The following is a 16,909-nucleotide window of genomic DNA, read 5'->3' as shown; positions in this document are numbered from 1 at the left end:
AAGTTGAATCTTTATTCTATATATTCTAACTTTTGCTATTTTTTGCATGCAACAGGCCTGACAGATCTTCCTCGCAAGTTGCCCACTTGAATCATATGGTGTGTCTGTACTTCTGAAAATCCAAATTAAATAAAAGCCTAAATCATCATGGTGATGTTTCACTGGCCATTCATTTCCACAGCTCTTTGGCTAAATCTTTAAGGTAAGAAGGATCTCAGTTAATGTTAGAGCAGGAATTCTAAGTATCTATTCGCCCAGTTTTTTTTTCTAATTTTATTTTCTGTTTATTCCCCATTTTTTTTAAATTTTATTTTCTAAGTGTATATACCCCGTGTTTTTTCTAATTTTATTTTCTTCCCCAATTTTATTTTCCAAGTGTATATACCCTGTGTTTACCCCAATTTTATTTTCTACCAGTTTTTATTTTTTTTCTTCTAAGTGTTTATTTCCCCAGCTTTTTTTCTAAGTGTTTATTCCCCATTTTTTATTTTTTTCTTCTAATTTTATGTTCTAAGTGTATATACCCCATTTTTTCCTAATATTTTCTAAGTGTTTATACCCCATTTTTTCCTAATATTATTTTCTAAGTGTATATACCCCCAGCTTTTTTTCTAAGTGTTTATTCCCCATTTTTTATTTTTTTCTTCTAATTTTATGTTCTAAGTGTATATACCCCATTTTTTCCTAATATTATTTTCTAAGTGTTTATTCCCCATTTTTTATTTTCTAAATGTCCCATTTTTTTTCTGTGTCTGTTCCCCCAGATTTTATTTCATAAGTGTTTATTCCCCCAGATGTAATTTTTATTTCTAAGTGTTTATTCCCCCATTTTTTTCTTCCCCCAAATCTTTCTTTCTAATTTTATTTTCCAAGTGTTTATTCCCCCAATTTTGTTTCCTAAGTGTTTATTCTTCTAATTTTATTTCTAAGTGTTTATTCCCCCCAATTTTATTTCCAATAATTTCTTCTAAGTGTTTACTCCCCATTTTTTCTAAATGTTTTCTTAATCTATAACCATGTTGTCTTCATCTGCAGGTGGAGAAAAGACTGGCCAAACCAATCAACACTTCCATATGATGGCAACTCAAGAGCAAGAGTTAAAATGTTTGACTGTTAATAAAAAGACATGTATACTTTGCAAGATCTTTTATTTTGAAAGGGTTTGGAGATAGGTTCTGGCAAAACACCCATATACTTTGCAAGTTCTTTTATTTTGAAAAAACCCACTGATAGGTTCGCGCAGGCCGTCCAGCATTTTGAAAAATGCAGTTTTGCCTTCATCCATTTTCAAATGGACGAAGACACTCCCCTGCGCACCAGGTGAATTTCTGAAAATAAAAAAAAAGGGGGTCAATACACAAAGTTAAGTAAAAAACCATTCGCAAGGTCTTACCTTTTATTTTGAAAAAATGCATAGATTGGTTCTCGCGTGACACCCAGCACCGAAAAATGAGGGTGCCTCAGCCTATCTGTACATAGGCAGGAAACCTTGTCCCCCCTTGGGTGGAATTCTGGAAAACAAAAAAGGGGTCAATACATAAAGTTAAGTAGAAAACCATTCACAAGGTCTTACCTTTTATTTTGAAAAACGCATAGATTGGTTCTCGCATAACACCCAGCACCGAGAAATGAAGGGGGGTGCCTCAGCCTATCTGTACATAGGCAGGAAACCTTGTCCCCCCCCTTGGGTGGAATTCTGGAAAACAAAAAAGGGGTCAATACATAAAGTTAAGTGAAAAACGCATAGGCTGAGGCGTTATGCGAGAACCAATCTATGCGTTTTTCAAAATAAAAGGTAAGACCTTGCGAATGTTTTTTACTTAACTTTATGTATTGACCCCTTTTTTGTTTTCCAGAATTCCACCCAAGGGGGGGGGACAAGGTTTCCTGCCTATGTACAGATAGGCTGAGGCACCCCCCTTCATTTCTCGGTGCTGGGTGTTATGCGAGAACCAATCTATGCGTTTTTCAAAATAAAAGGTAAGACCTTGTGAATGGTTTTCTACTTAACTTTATGTATTGACCCCTTTTTTGTTTTCCAGAATTCCACCCAAGGGGGGGACAAGGTTTCCTGCTTATGTACATAGGCAGGAAACCTTGTCCCCCCCTTGGGTGGAATTCTGGAAAACAAAAGGGGTCAATACATCAAGTTAAGTAAAAAACATTCACAAGGTCTTACCTTTTATTTTGAAAAAACTCAGACTGGTTCTCACATAACACCCAGCACCGAGAAATGAAGGGGGGGGGGGGGGGGCTCAGCCCCTCTGTACATCGGCAGGAAACCTTGTCCCCCTCAGGTGGAACTCTGGAAAACAAAATGGGGTCAAGGCACAATAGATTAAGTTACAAAAAAAGAAATACAGACTAGGGCCTAATTAAGTCAAATTTAACTAAAAAAAACTCCTACATTTAGCTTTTTTTTCTATAAAACAATAAAAGGGTACCCATTATTCAGGCAATATCAGACATACTCCTGATGGTCTGTTTTCTTTTTGTCTGCTGCAGAAAGACTAAAAAAATGATCTGTCTTTAAACACCCCTATCCAGTCAATTTTTCATGTTTTCCACCACAAACAAATAATCAGGATCTTGATGTGGTGGGAAATATAGAAAACACTGGACAGGGGCCCACAAGGTACAAATTACATGAAAATAATAAATAAAATAAATCCTACTTCTGCCTTGAGTTTTTCAGTCAATTATTTCAAATCCATTCATTCTTAAAAAAATAAATATCCAAAAAGCTTCTGTTTTTCTCTTCTTATGCCAAGGAAAAAAATGTTTAAATGAGTCAAAAATGACACCTGCACTATTGTTGAATAAATGTCTTAGGTTTTGTTAAAACTAAAAATGAAATGGTCCAAGCCCTGAGGTCTTTAAGAAAGTTAACGGGGTAAAGGTATATAATCTATTTGAGTGCACAGTTCCACTACATGGCAGAATTTTTTGTACCAATTACCAATTTCATCATACAGTTATCTGGGTATGATGACAATTAGGCTTTTGTCAAGTCAATGATGATGAAAGCCTATGTTCGATTATTATATGTAAGTTCAGAAAGATGTGAAACTCACAAGCGGAAGCTACTCCTACACTTGCCACTTAAATTCAATAAGGATGACCCTACTTTACAGTTTTTCATTTATCGCAGCCATGTCTGGTCTACATTAACCACGATAATCGAGGGATTACTGTTTATTCCTTACACGTCCACTAATGGCATTTGTGTGGGTGACTTATCCACAGGTTTTTGCTATTAAAAAACACCAAGCTAGTTGGTATTTTCATTCAAAAGTCTAATGTATCATGATGAAACACGAGCCAATTGCGCAAAGCCTTGAATACTGAACGCTGACGTTTAAATATTACACGGATAGAGAAAATCAGAACTATTTAAAAATGACTCACTTTGTTATGGCGTCGACAAGATGCCCCTTTCTGGTCGTTTTGTCCACATTCTTGATGTTTCCCAGCAGTCTGTGCTCGTTGAGGGACTGAAACACACAATGGAATGATTTCCTTTTAAACAGAGAGCGATCAAAGAGCGATCGGTAACGCAATGTAGCCAATTTGTTTGCAAACATTTTGCTGTCTGCACACACATGGGGCTACATCACGTCAACGAATCATGCTCTTATCACTCTTAAGACGAGAACCGGGGCTTCGAAATCCCCAAATGACAACGTACCGAATGTGCTGCATCGTCCTGTGAGAAGTTTGTCAGGCTTTCTTCGGCAAATCGTCACTGTTGAGCTGCTCTGCAGTGCACGCCCGTCCTGCCTCCTGCCTCCTGGCATTAGCCATTTTGGCGTTTGACGTCGACTATTTGAACTCTGACCTCGGCCACGCCCATTAAAAATAGACACACAAATAATATCAATTGTTTTCATAATAACGTGCATTAGTGTGTGTGGGGGGGAGGGCTGTAAATGCTTTTTGGTTGGACTTTAATTCTTAAAAAAAATACATTGTTTTCATAATAACATGCATTAATCAGTGGGTGGGGCGGGGGCGGGGCTGTAAATACGTGTTGATTGGGCATTCATACTTTAAAAAAACACATTGTTTTCATCATAACGTGCATTAGTTAGTGGGGGGAGCTGTAAATATTGTAAATATATAATACAATATTGCACATTATGAACATTGTGATGACATGCACTTTAGTGTTTGTTTTTTATTTGTAGAATTCCAATAATGACAAGGTAAAGTGTGGCCAATTTGTGGCGCAGAGGTTCGTTCACCTGACTGCTGTGTGGGCAGGCAGGGTTCGAATCTCGGTGGATGAGGAACCATTTTGCCATTAAAATTGACTAAGTCATTCAGTCTTTCCTTAAATAAAAGCACCAAATGACCATGTATAGGTGGGCCACCTCATGGTGTAGTGCAGTGGTCCCCAAACTATTCCAGAAAGGGCCGCAGTGGGTGCAGGTTTTCGTTCCAACCAGTAAGAGGAAACCTTTCCACCAATCTGGTATCCTAGAAGTGCAATCAGTGGATTGCAGTCAGGTGCTTCTTTTTTCAGCAGAAAACCTCATTGGTTAAACTGTTTGTGTTGGATCGGTTGGAACAAAAACCTGCACCCACAGCGGCCCTCCATGACCAGTTTGAAGACCTCTAGTGTAGTGGGTCAGTCACCTGCCTGCCATGTGGGAGGCGAGGGTTCACGTCCTGGTGTCGCCAGTCAGCCTTTAGCTGACCGGAAATAAATTGTTTTGCTGAAAAAAATGACTAAGTCTTTATTTTAATGAAAAAAGGATTACCCATTTAGTGAACTACATAGTGTAGTGATCAGTCAAACGAGAGCAGGATTCGAACCCCAGTTGCCCACATGGCAGTTAGGTGAACGAACCTCTACGCCACGAATTGGCCACACTCTACTTTGTCATTATTGGAAGGTCTTGACTACAAATATATAAAAACAACTAAGGGAAATTTTTTCCCAACTGGGATTCGAACCACAGCCTCCCACATGACAGTCAGGTGAACGAACCGCTACGCCACAAATTGGCCACAGGAAAATGACAGGAAAATGACACAGGAAAATGACACATGAAAAGAAGGAAGATGGATTGGGGGGTGAGTAAAATATGGCTATATTCTTAAATAATATTTCAATTGTATGAAGTTATTATTGATGATTTTTTACGTGTCGCAGCTGTAGCTGCAGTAGAGGTTTTATAGCCATAAAATAGTTTTTGAGGGTTGGTTTGATTCCGACAGCTGAAGGCGTCGCTGGGAAATTCACGGAAAACCACTGAGTTTGCATACAGATGTCAAAGATTGTACTGTTTCCTGTTTCTGCCGTCACACTTACATTACGCACAGAAGTGGCTTTAAAATGGAAAGAAATGTTAAGATTCTGTGTCTGACACATGACCTTTACCAGAAGGCTTTAAACAAAGCACACACTAATATTTTTACTGTTTGGTCATCCTGGCTCCTTTTATCAGCGTTTTTATGTTTATCACGGTGATTATGAACTCATTGAATATGCCCTCATTCACTTGAGATAACCTCCAAGAGTGGGAGTTCCCCTGCTTAAACAAACAATGATGGGATTGAGTGTGTAAAGAGACTGTTTTTTTCTCCCCAGATAGAAACACAAACGCATAAATTAGAAACTTTGTAAAAGCCATAAAACAAAACAAAAAGCAAAAAATACTCAGTATATTATTGAAGTAAATTCAGCGTAGATGACACCATTACTCTTTTGATTAGTATTTATCAATATTAAAAACTGCACATTTTATACTATAAATTCAAGAATATAACATGAAATTGTTGCGTTGTAAAAAACAAAACAAAACAAAACGTGATGAAGTAGCAAACAACTATTGACCTAACTTGTGGAATAAATAAATTCAATCATCATGATTTTTTTTTTTTATATTTTCATCGAATACAATGAGCCGAAAATAGTCATAAAAGCTAATTTTGAGGATTTCTCATGCAGCGGAGGAGCACAAAAAAACCTTCAGTCTTTAGTCACATCAATACCCCCTTTTGTGCGCGTGCTGACAAAAAGAATTCTAAAAAAACACATTTAGACGCACTGAATGGATGCTTGCCATTTGTCCCGTACTGGCTGTTCGCCAAGTGGAATGTCAAAGAGGCACTTGGACGACACATTAGCACTAAAAACAACAATGGTGCGGCGACCATTCCGCCCTTTCTCATTGCTCTGCTGTGAGAAAGTGCTCTCAACAAAGGTGGGACAGCGCTTATTTTAATACGAAAAGTAATGAATGGCTGTGGCAGCTTCTGGTTTGAACTTGTCATTGAGATTACATTAGACACATGTGGTTACGGAATTTTGTATCTATATCACAGGGCTGAGTAAAAATAGAGGAGCAGTGTTGTATTAGTGGTGTGTGTCAGCTAAAATAACATACACTGGGCCTCAACACACACACCAGTTTTGCCGCAGTTACTTTTATATAGTGATGTGATTATGAATTACTCATTTAAGTCGTGACTGCTGTTGTAATCTACCGTATTTTCTTGCATATGTACGCCGTATGTCGCAAAAAAATTAGGCTTGATATGCACGCAACTGTAAGGCAGATGAAACGCCATTTATTTCGAACTAGAGAAAATATTAACAGAAAAAAATGCTAAGCAAACTTTATTTTGACGTCTATGAATGAAATTCAAGGAAGAAAATTGTCATAAATGTGAAAAGCCCACTTATTACTTGTGCCATCTTACCTGGGGATGACAAATTAGACCACTGCGGACACACTTGCTGGTTGTACCGCTCACATGACTTCCATTTTGAATTTGTCTACGTGGAGGCAACAACCTTTCGGAATGTGCAATGCAGCAGACGATCCTTTCGATTCATACAGAATCTCAGAAAAACGTGCAATAATTTTTCTTAACTTTCCCTTCAAAGTAACACATTTGTACTCCCTATTAAAACTATGAATATGGAGTGGAAAATTGTGAATAAGGGGGCGTCTTATATGAGGGAAATTGTAAAATTCAATGATTTTAAAGGCAATTTTAAGGGTGCGGCTTATACGTGGAGGCGGCTAATATGCGAGAAAATACGGTAGTTGTTTTAAATACTTAATGTCATTATAATATTTTTACAGTAACTTTAGCATTTTGCCACTTGCGCTTTTAGGCTGACTCGAATAATTATCGTGGCGACATTTCTATTTTAAGTATGCAAATCTATAACTTCGACTGTTGTCTGAGTTGTCTATGTTTATGAATACGTCTGTTTTTTGTATTTGCTGCTTTAGATGTATAGTTCAGTTCTTATTAACAGTCAGTAATGCCTGAAACAAATCATAGTACTGGTTTCAAAATTGCAACTTGTTAGAGTTCTTGTTACTAAAAAATGCTTTACGAAGTGACAGTGTTAAAGTAATAATCTAATGGTAATAAGTAAAGTAACATTTCTATCAATTCACCGCCAGATTTGTCTCATGTAAAGTGATTTTGAAGAGGATTGGTTGGTAAACTCATTCACTGCCAAACCCAGATAGGATGTATAGTACTTACAAAGTATATGTCGTGGTAGTTAGTAAAATTTATATTAAAATACACCCATTGACGTACAATCCATTTGGGCTCCCAGTCCAAATGGATTGTTCTTCTACCATTTGACACCATTAAAAATGTATATTTCCTTCTCTTTTCATTCCCTTTCCCTGTCCTCCTTTCATACCGTTTCTCCTTCATCACTTACACTACATCCCAGTGTTCCCTCCTCCCCAGATGAAGGTGGGGTGCTCAGGCAAGGGAACATGTTGATACTTCTGGACTTGACACAAAGACGTTCTCTATCTGGCACGCACACACAAATACACACGAGCTAAACACACAGGCAAGCCAACGCCTACTACAACACTCATAACCACGTAGGAGAACTGGATGGTGAAGTCTATCCACCAAAATTTTTTTACGCAATTGCCTGAGGGGGAATCAGAAGCTGTATGTGGGGGCCCCTGTCCCATCAGAGTCCAGAAGCTTGTGTTTGCAAGGCAAAACTGAAAAATCCAGAATTGTCAATCCACCACATTTGTCCTTTCCTGCTTAAGTGATAGAATGGCTAATGTAATGTGTACAAGTGAACATTTCTTCTCATCTAACCCCGCCCCCCAAGAGTCGTTCCAGTGTATGATTAAGTAAAAGCCCCCCCCAAAAGTCGTTCCAGTGTATGATTAAGTAGAGCGTCAAAGACGTTCTGTAAGGCGTACGCTGCACTTAACGTGTACTGTATAGGCATTCTTGGCATTTCAGGGGAGATGAAATTACTGCTTACCGTAAAGAACACTTGAAAAAAATAACTAAAGGGATACCTGCATTTACAAAGTGACTGACTTCAAACTAAATTAAAAGTTAAATACATCTGATAGGACTGAATATCACAGAGGGACAAACAAGATCTGTAAAGCTTAAAATTGACATTCGGATTCCAAAATTGCAGTTGTTGTTTATTTATCTATTAATTTCCCAAAGTTTAACCACTTAAAATGCTGTTAGACCAAAGTTGTAATAGCATAGGATAGGATTTAGTTTTTTTTCTTAAGTGAGCATCTTTCTTGAAATTGATAGTTTAAGTTGCGTTTTTATTAGTTTAAGTAATAGTTTTTGTTTGTTATTCGAAGAGTGCAGCATAAAAAAAAAATTGCATTCAGTCTTTTTGTATTTGAATTGAATGCTTTTGTTGTCATTATACAAGTATAATGAGATCTAAAACGTTCACCACATAGTGCACAAATAACAACAACAAACAGACAAATAAATAATCAATAAATAACAAATACATTTATCGCGGCCATGTCTGGTCTACATTAACCGTGATAATCGAGGGATTACTGTATAGTTTTTTCAATGCAATACATTTAGCTATGTGGATGCTCAGATCTTTAGCTGGGGGTAAAAAACACCCACCAACACTTTTTTTTCTTTTTTTCAACCACCTTGTAACTTTACCACGAGGCCCCATTTTTGGACTCAAGCTAGTCTTGCAAAACAAGGGACTGCTCTGTTCTTACTCATCTGCAAAGACAAAAAAACCAAACGAAACACTAATCTCCTTATTTGTAAGTGTGTGTGCATATTTTATCATTGCAAAGGGAGGGCCCCCTTCCGGATGTGAGTCGTGGGGGGTGGGTGGGGGCTTTCTTAGGTGGCTCTTCGGGGCCATTAAGTGCGGATTACCACCAGTGGGTCTCTTTGAAGGCCTCATTCCTCGCTTTGGACGTTCAAGGAAGCAATCACACACACACACACACACACACATTCACACACACACTCGCAAGGATGCTGGCGGATGGGCCAGACGGTAGCGGGAGAGCGCACCCGTGACTCTTCTGGACTCTTGGCGCCCCCCCGTCCTTCCTTTTCCTTCACTGGCAATTAGGATTCGGAGACGCCTTTGTGCCCAGCTGGAATGTTCAAAGGAAGTGCACATGCGTCCTGTGGTGCTGACAGAGTGGGCGGAGAGAACATTGCTTGAATTAGGAGAACACGTTAGTGTTTTCGACACGGAATGCACATGCTTGGAAACGAGATTGTTGGTGGGACAAGTTTAGGCGGTTAACTATATATACATATATACATTTTTTACTTTTGCAGTCGGCTGGTTATTGAGGATGAGAACTATAGGAAATTACTGGATGGAAAATGGAGTAGAGTTTTTAAATGTTGTTTTACAGTGTGAGGCGTTTTTGTCCCAGGTAATAGGAGTTCACCTTTGACCCCTGTCAGTCCAATGCTTTTTGACTGGGGAGGATGGCAGCGATGTACAGTGGTACCTTGACATATGAGCACCCCGACATACGAGCATTTCGAGATATGAGTATAATTTCGAGCAAATAATTATCTATAGATACGAGAAAAATTTCGAGATACGAGAAAGCCAGGTGGCCAAGACATGAAAGGCTGTTTATCATTGTAGCGCACTGTCTTTTTTGCCGCATCTCTTTCGTGTATAACAGATATCTACTATCCTGTTTTTGGTGTTTTTTCAGAGGGTTGGAACGAATTAATTTGTTTTTAGTACATTTCAATGGGAAATGTTCGTTCGAGTTACGAGAATATCGACATACGAGCTCAGTCCCGGAACGAATTAAGCTCGTATCTTGAGGTACCACTGTATTGGTCTATTGCTGTCAATGCCAGTCAATGGTTCAATTGCAGTCAATTAAAAAAAGATAAGTCAAAGTAAAAAACAACAACAACAGAACAACCAAAACAAGCAAACATCTTAAAGGGGGTTCAGATAGCTTTTCATCTGTATTGTTGTCTTTATTTTTATTTTGGTTTTATTATTATTTTTACACACAGCCTAACTAAAATAACCATAAAGTGAATAACTGATATTTTATACTCTGCCTTTATTTTTTCCTTTTTCCTATTTTTAAAATCATTATGTTTAATATTGTTTTTCGAATTTTATCCTGGTGTATTTTCTCATAATAGAATTTAGATATAGAACACATACAAAGAATATGATTTGAATACCTGGTAAATTACTGTTTTTAAAGGTTTTCCAGAGAATGTTTATAAGAGTGATCAGCGCCCTCTGTTGTACAACAAAATGGCTTAAAATAAAATTGCAATGTCCATGTGCCAAACTCATATTAAATACAGTAATTATTTTTATAAAAAATGTCACTTTAACAAAATACAAGCATTTACATTTAGATACTCTACCAATGAGGGCGAATAAATATGAATTGTTGATTCGCAGGTGTTGAGCTGATGCTGCTCTCCTCCCCAATAGCTGCTTTCATTTGGAGTAAACAAATTATTGGAACGATTTATTATTCAAGTGTCAGCCAAGGTCAAAATCCTTGTGGCTCTGCGGCATGTGTATTTATCAAATATTTGCCGTTCTTAAGAAAGTTCTTCAAAAACAAAACAGATTACTTTTCAAACGACGGCTTAGTCTGGTTAGTTATGTCGTTTTTATCCACACTGCTTTTAATGTAAACTGTTATGCTAAATAAAATGATCCCAGAGAAGGCCAAAATACTTAAATTTTAATCACTAAATTCATAATTTAGATGCAGTCAGCGTCTCTGATGATAGTGAAATGATGCGGAAAATGGGAGGTCATTTACCTGATGCAGGTGTTTTCGCTAATCATTTTAAATATATTGATTCAAAAAATAAAACATTTGATTAATTTATGGGATTTTATGACATATTTGGAATGATAATACCTTATAAAATATAGGACTGATATGGCATTTACTTGGTAACATTATTCCCATAATAACATTGAGAACTTTGGAATAAATTGTTGTTATAGAAGCTGTAATACATTTACTTGAATGTTTGACAAGATATTGTACTCAAGTCAGTATTTTTTTAGTAATTTTTGGCTATACTACATTTCCTTCATATTTTTTTCAGAACAGTTCCTTTTCATTTCATTACAATATTTAGGCAAATGGAAACCTTAAGTTAAAAAAATCTATTCAACTCAATTCAAAACGATTTGCATGAAATATTAGAAGCATGGAATTGGATCTTGAAATCAAAAAGTTGTACTGGTTTCATTACTTCAGTGTTCCCTAATGGTATTTACATATTTTTCCCCCCAACCAGGCTTCTCATACAGTAGAAATATCACTAGCCATTCACTCAACTCATAAAACAAATATGTCCTTTTGACTGGCTCATGCTTATTGATCCTCTCCGCAAATCATTTCCCAAGTCCCCCGTAAATGCACTGGAGGGGGACTTCATGTATTATACAAAGTGTTCAGATCAGAGATTAGACCTCCCCCCATCATCACTTGTTTCTACCTTCCCCCAATTCCATCAGTCAATTCCCGCCACTCTCCGGGGCATTTATCATTTTGACAGTTGCAGATAAGGCAATTATTTTCCTGCAGCAAGTACAAAATGTAGACAAGTGCCGCTGCGAAAGTGTCTCTTGGAGGGCACTTGTGCACGTGTCCGTGCGAGCGCGCAATAGCTTGTGTAACACAAAGGAAACAAATGTTAGCGAGGTTTTTTTTTCAGTATGCTTCTTCTGTTGCAATGATCACATCTCAAATAAATCACTGACAATCTGTTTCTACAATGAGAGGACTATGGAGTCAAATTTGAGGAAAAAGATAATTTGTGAATTTATAAAAAAAAAACTATTTTTGCACACGCAATCAAATATTTAATTCAAATTCGCCAAAATACATATTATATATATATCCTATTTGTATATATGTGTATATGTATATAAATGTGTATGTGTATATATATGTATATATGTGTATATATGTGTATATGTGTATATATGTGTATATGTATATATATGTGTATAAATGTGTATATGTACACACATATATACACATATATATACATATACATATATATACACATACACATTTATATACATATACATACACATTTATATACATATATATACACATATATACATGTATACACATATATACACATATATATACATATACATATATACATATACATATATACATATATATATATATATATATATATATATATATATATATATATATCTATATATATATATCTATATATCTATATATATATCTATATATATATCTATATATATATATATATCTATATATATCTATATCTATCTATCTATATCTATCTATCTATCTATATCTATATATATATATATATCTATCTATATCTATCTATCTATATACATCTATATCTATATATGTATATATATATATATATATATATATATATGGACAACACAAATGGAACTAATTTTACTATACTCAACCTGACAAGATGTGCTGCTCAAATTCAGTATTGAAGGCTCTACATTTTAGATTTAATATTGTCAGACTTGAGACTCTAAAGTCTGAAATTTAGAGTCTAGACTCGAGACTCTGCCAGTGCTTCTTGCAATCTAATATGAAACGCGAGAGTGCAGCAGAGGACTAGTAGAGACGGATTGGTGGCCAAGGCTGCTGAAAATTACCACATATAATAGAGTCAGCGGCCCGGTGGGGCTAGTGGTTAGCGCGTCGGCCTCACAGCTCTGGGGTCCTGGGTTCAAATCCAGGTTTCGTACCCCTGTGTGGAGTTTGCATATTCTCCCTCCCCCTTGCCTGTGTGAGTTTCATCCGGGTACTCCGGTTTCCTCCCATGTTCCATAAACATGCATGGTAGGCTGATTGGACACTCTAAATTGCCCCTAGGTATGGGTGTGAGTGTGCATGGTTGTCCGTCTCCTTGTGCCCTGCAATTGGCTGGACAGCGATTCAGGGTGTCCCCCGCCTCTGGCCCGGAGTCAGCTGGGATAGGCTCCAGCACCCCCCCACGACCCTAAAGAGGATAAAGCGGTTCAGAAAATGAGATGAGATTGGTAACAATTGATAACATTAAAAAAGATAGGTACTTCTGAATTTGTTCAGATTTTTTTTGTCTGTGACATTACACATTTATATTTGTAAAAAACCTCTACAAAAGTTTAGTCATAAGAATTTAGTTTTTTTCTGTGTGAAAATTAATTAATTTGGATCCTCCAGAGACCGTCGTCAAAGGTGAATGAACGTTCAAGTGGGCGAGCGGGATGACGCGAGGTCTGAGCTTTGTTCTGTCATCATTACTTTAAAAGAAAATGGAGGGGGGAGTTACATAGTCCTCCCATGGCTGTCAGCACATTTTAATGACGGTCCAGCCAGGCCTCCTTTCCCACGCAAAATTTAACGCCACACTGAAAAAGTCAAATGGATTGAAGTTGCAAAAAAAGCCAGCATTTCACCTATACGGCGGCAATAAAAACTACCATTTACCCTTAAAAGGTTCATGAAATATTCTTATTTCTAGCCAAGCTTCATGCCAATTGGACGATTTTAGGGCAGTAAGAAATCAAACAAAGACCAAAAATCCTCTAATTTTGACAACATTTTTGCAGGATATTTAGCAGTTATTATGCTACACATTATGATGACAATTCAAACCTCTGACTGCTTATATTTGAGCGAAAGAGAATATCAGTCTAGGGTATTTGGGGAAATAAACAAAAATAAAATAAATTGAACTAGAAGTAACACAAAAAAAGTTTTGCATTACTTTAAGTTATTTTTTTTTATAAGAACAGATTACAGGTGTATCTTTAAAACAAAATTGAGACACCTTAAAGCCGAGAAGGACACCGAGTACCATTAATAGCAACGCTAAGGCAGGATCGGACCGTCCAGGGCTTGACGAGGACGACCGCTGAGCTTCCACGATAAATCAGGAGGCGAAAAGAAGGCCGAGGCCTTTATGGGGAGGGCGCCACTCATATATTGACTGCACATCATTGCAGAGTTCCTGTTGTTGGCCACATTGTAAATTCCCTTCGGAAAAAGATATATTACACCTGCCTTCCATACTACCGCAAGCACTCACTGGACTTTTGGTCCTTCAAAAATCCATTGTAAACGCATGTAACAGTTGGTCAATTCTGTATTGTTTTTGAAACGAGCTTACCGTGGTCTTTTTGGATTGAAGCGTCCTTCCGCCATGCGAGAAACTGCCCGTTTTGGGGATAAAAAGTAGATGCAGAGTCTCTAAAAGAGAGAGAGAGAAAGGAAAAAGAGATATATGAAGCTGAACGGAAGATGTGACCCTTCAAAGTTGCTGCTTAGGGGGGACATTTGTCGGGATATTTTGATATTCTTGATGGCAAAATCAGTAAAGCTGATGTGGTTATTTCATTTTAGGCTGAATAATAGAGAAACATTATCCTTGATGTAATGGAAGTACAAAATAAGGCGCAAGGCAATCACCCTCTTATTGTTTTTGGTGGACTACGTTTAGTGGTCAAAGAACATATGTTGACACCAAAACCTTGGGGTTATGTATACAAAAATATGGACTATTTTTTGTTTCCTTATGGATTATTTTCACTCTTGGAGAACATTCGTCAGCATCAACTTATGTCATTTAAATTATAACATGGTTTCCTTAGACATTTTTTTTAATGTCAAATTCAAGTATAGAATTGTTTTCCTTTTTATGTCATTGTACAATTATTCTCATTGCAAATGTGTCATTTTGCACTCTATTTACATGACTGGAATTCAGCCATTTTCCCATCAAATTTCATTTTTAAACATGAATAAATAAAGAGTACCCTCAATATATACTTTGTCTTAATTGTGGCTCCTTTTAAATCCTACCAAACTGTTTGTTTGAGAGGATCCTAAACTTTTTGCATGTTATTTAACCCCCCAACATTTTCTGGTTAAGGATGAATAGGCAGAGACAGTTATTTACTAGGGTGCCTTTTTCCATTCATTCCTTCCATATTGCCGTTCCCGGTTCTGCTTGACCGTACGTCCTATTGTGAAAGTGCTGAATGGGGGATCAACAGGAGTCACGTCTGCTTCCGTTAATTACAGCGGATTTCAGCTACACAAGGCAAAGTTGGAGGATTGCAAAGAGAAACACTTACTGTCAGCCCCCCCATTTCAAATAGATTGGACATCTATCGCCCTCAATGGCTGCCTATGAATCAAGCATGCTGGATAACGACTTTTTGAATGTTTTGGACTTCCTTTTACGTGCCAGGGGAGTTTAGTCAACATGAATGAATTATGAGATTGTTTTTTATTTACCCTTACAGGTCACTCAGTTAACTGTGCATGTTTACCTTTTAACGTATTTTTCAGACTATGACGCACTGTCAATTTTGTGGAAAAATACAGGAAAAATAGTTTTGCTCTGGGGAAGATATTTCCTATTAAAAAAATAAAATCAGTTTACAAGCAGCTTTTTCATGTAAATCATGAGACAATGACATTTTTTAAATAATTTTATCACAGACAGTTACAACACTACTGCTGCTTTTTCAATTTCTGTGGTGACCAGCAAAACATTTTCCCATCTCCAACCCACATTAAACATCTCCTAAACATCCCTCGATTTCGAAGCATCAAGGCCTGTAATGACCCTGTTTAGCATATTTTATAAGCGCAGCACATCTGCGGAGGTTCCTACTTTGTTCAAGTTGGACATTCCATAGACTCTTATATGCATGGCGGGCGCGCAAGAAGGCCCGCTTGTCTTTACACATGAAATGAGCGATTGTCCGCGCAGGCTTAAGAAGAAGAGTTCCTGCGGTGTGTTATGACATGAGGCTACGGGTGTCCTTTCATACCTCGAGAGCCCCTTTGCCTCATTAGTTAACACACTTTCTTAGTTTTGAACAATACCTTAGCTTGGCGTCTCCCATCTGAACCACCACTTAGTTTCCCTTTTTTTTCTTGTGGATACTCGCAAGGCCTGCAGCAGAGTTCCAGCGAAGCCCCCCTCTAGTCCTAACAGCTTTAATACTTGTAATTATCTCTTGCTGGGGGAGGCTGGAAATTGGATTAGGGTGGTGAGTCTCAGCTGAATGAATTACCTCCATCTCCCCACTTGGTGGGCCACACACTGATAAAGTGCAAAGGGGAGAGAGTGAAAAAGGGAAAAAAAACGGGATTTGGATTCAGTTTTAGCATTCATGGCTTCCTTGTGGAAAAATGAAATTTTCCAAGAGAAGGGAGCAGCGTGTGGCGGTATCTGCCCACCGCATGTTTCATCTGCTTCCGCTCTCCCGGAAACGCAATTACCGCCGTCGTTATCGGCGCTTAAATGGTGACGAGTTTGGCAGCGCGGCCAGCCGAGTTTTGGTGGTGTTTAAACGTTCACTTTTCTTTCCAAAAACTTTTTGATTTTTTTTAGGGGTGCCTTAGTGCTTTAAAATGGGACAACTAGTTGCTTTCACATAACAACTGCACTATAGAAATTGGTAAAGTAAAAACATTAGTTTTTACCGAGCTTGTAAATGATAGCATAACTGTCAACCTTGGCCAATTGCTCCTCTTATTAATGATTCCAATTCCACTTACTAAGCGATAAAAAAAATGTACAAATACAACACGGCACATATTTACTCACATAG

At 37.5% G+C, this 16,909-nt stretch overlaps 3 long non-coding RNA genes across 7 annotated transcripts in view; 2 read left to right on the top strand and 1 right to left on the bottom strand.

The window, feature by feature from the left end:
• LOC144093212 (uncharacterized) overlaps window positions 1-1,136 on the top strand; it is a 117,167-nt gene extending 116,031 nt beyond the window's left edge. For both annotated transcript variants that reach the window (XR_013306235.1, XR_013306234.1), the window contains 2 exons: window positions 56-202; window positions 1,036-1,136. This is a non-coding gene — a long non-coding RNA (uncharacterized LOC144093212). The remainder of the gene's footprint in view (window positions 1-55; window positions 203-1,035) is intronic.
• On the bottom strand, window positions 1,128-4,114 carry LOC144093210 (uncharacterized). 4 transcript variants are annotated; one of them, XR_013306231.1, is made up of 7 exons: window positions 3,689-4,114; window positions 3,409-3,494; window positions 2,180-2,305; window positions 2,097-2,120; window positions 1,574-1,671; window positions 1,394-1,511; window positions 1,128-1,328 (listed from the first exon to the last, which is right to left on the bottom strand). It is a non-coding gene; the product is annotated as an uncharacterized LOC144093210 (long non-coding RNA). The 4 variants fall into 4 exon arrangements; XR_013306230.1 differs by lacking the exon at window positions 2,097-2,120 and having other exon boundaries at window positions 1,574-1,696; window positions 3,689-4,113; XR_013306233.1 differs by lacking the exon at window positions 2,180-2,305 and having other exon boundaries at window positions 3,689-4,103.
• On the top strand, window positions 1,737-2,060 carry LOC144092404 (uncharacterized). The gene is made up of 3 exons (XR_013306015.1): window positions 1,737-1,795; window positions 1,857-1,980; window positions 2,043-2,060. It is a non-coding gene; the product is annotated as an uncharacterized LOC144092404 (long non-coding RNA).
• Window positions 4,115-16,909: the final 12,795 nt, after the last annotated feature.

Source organism: Stigmatopora argus, chromosome 18, assembly GCF_051989625.1.
Source record: "Stigmatopora argus isolate UIUO_Sarg chromosome 18, RoL_Sarg_1.0, whole genome shotgun sequence".
Lineage (NCBI taxonomy): Eukaryota > Metazoa > Chordata > Actinopteri > Syngnathiformes > Syngnathidae > Stigmatopora > Stigmatopora argus.
The sequence above is the reverse complement of the archived record's forward strand: the minus strand, read 5'-3'. Positions and strand labels throughout refer to the sequence as shown.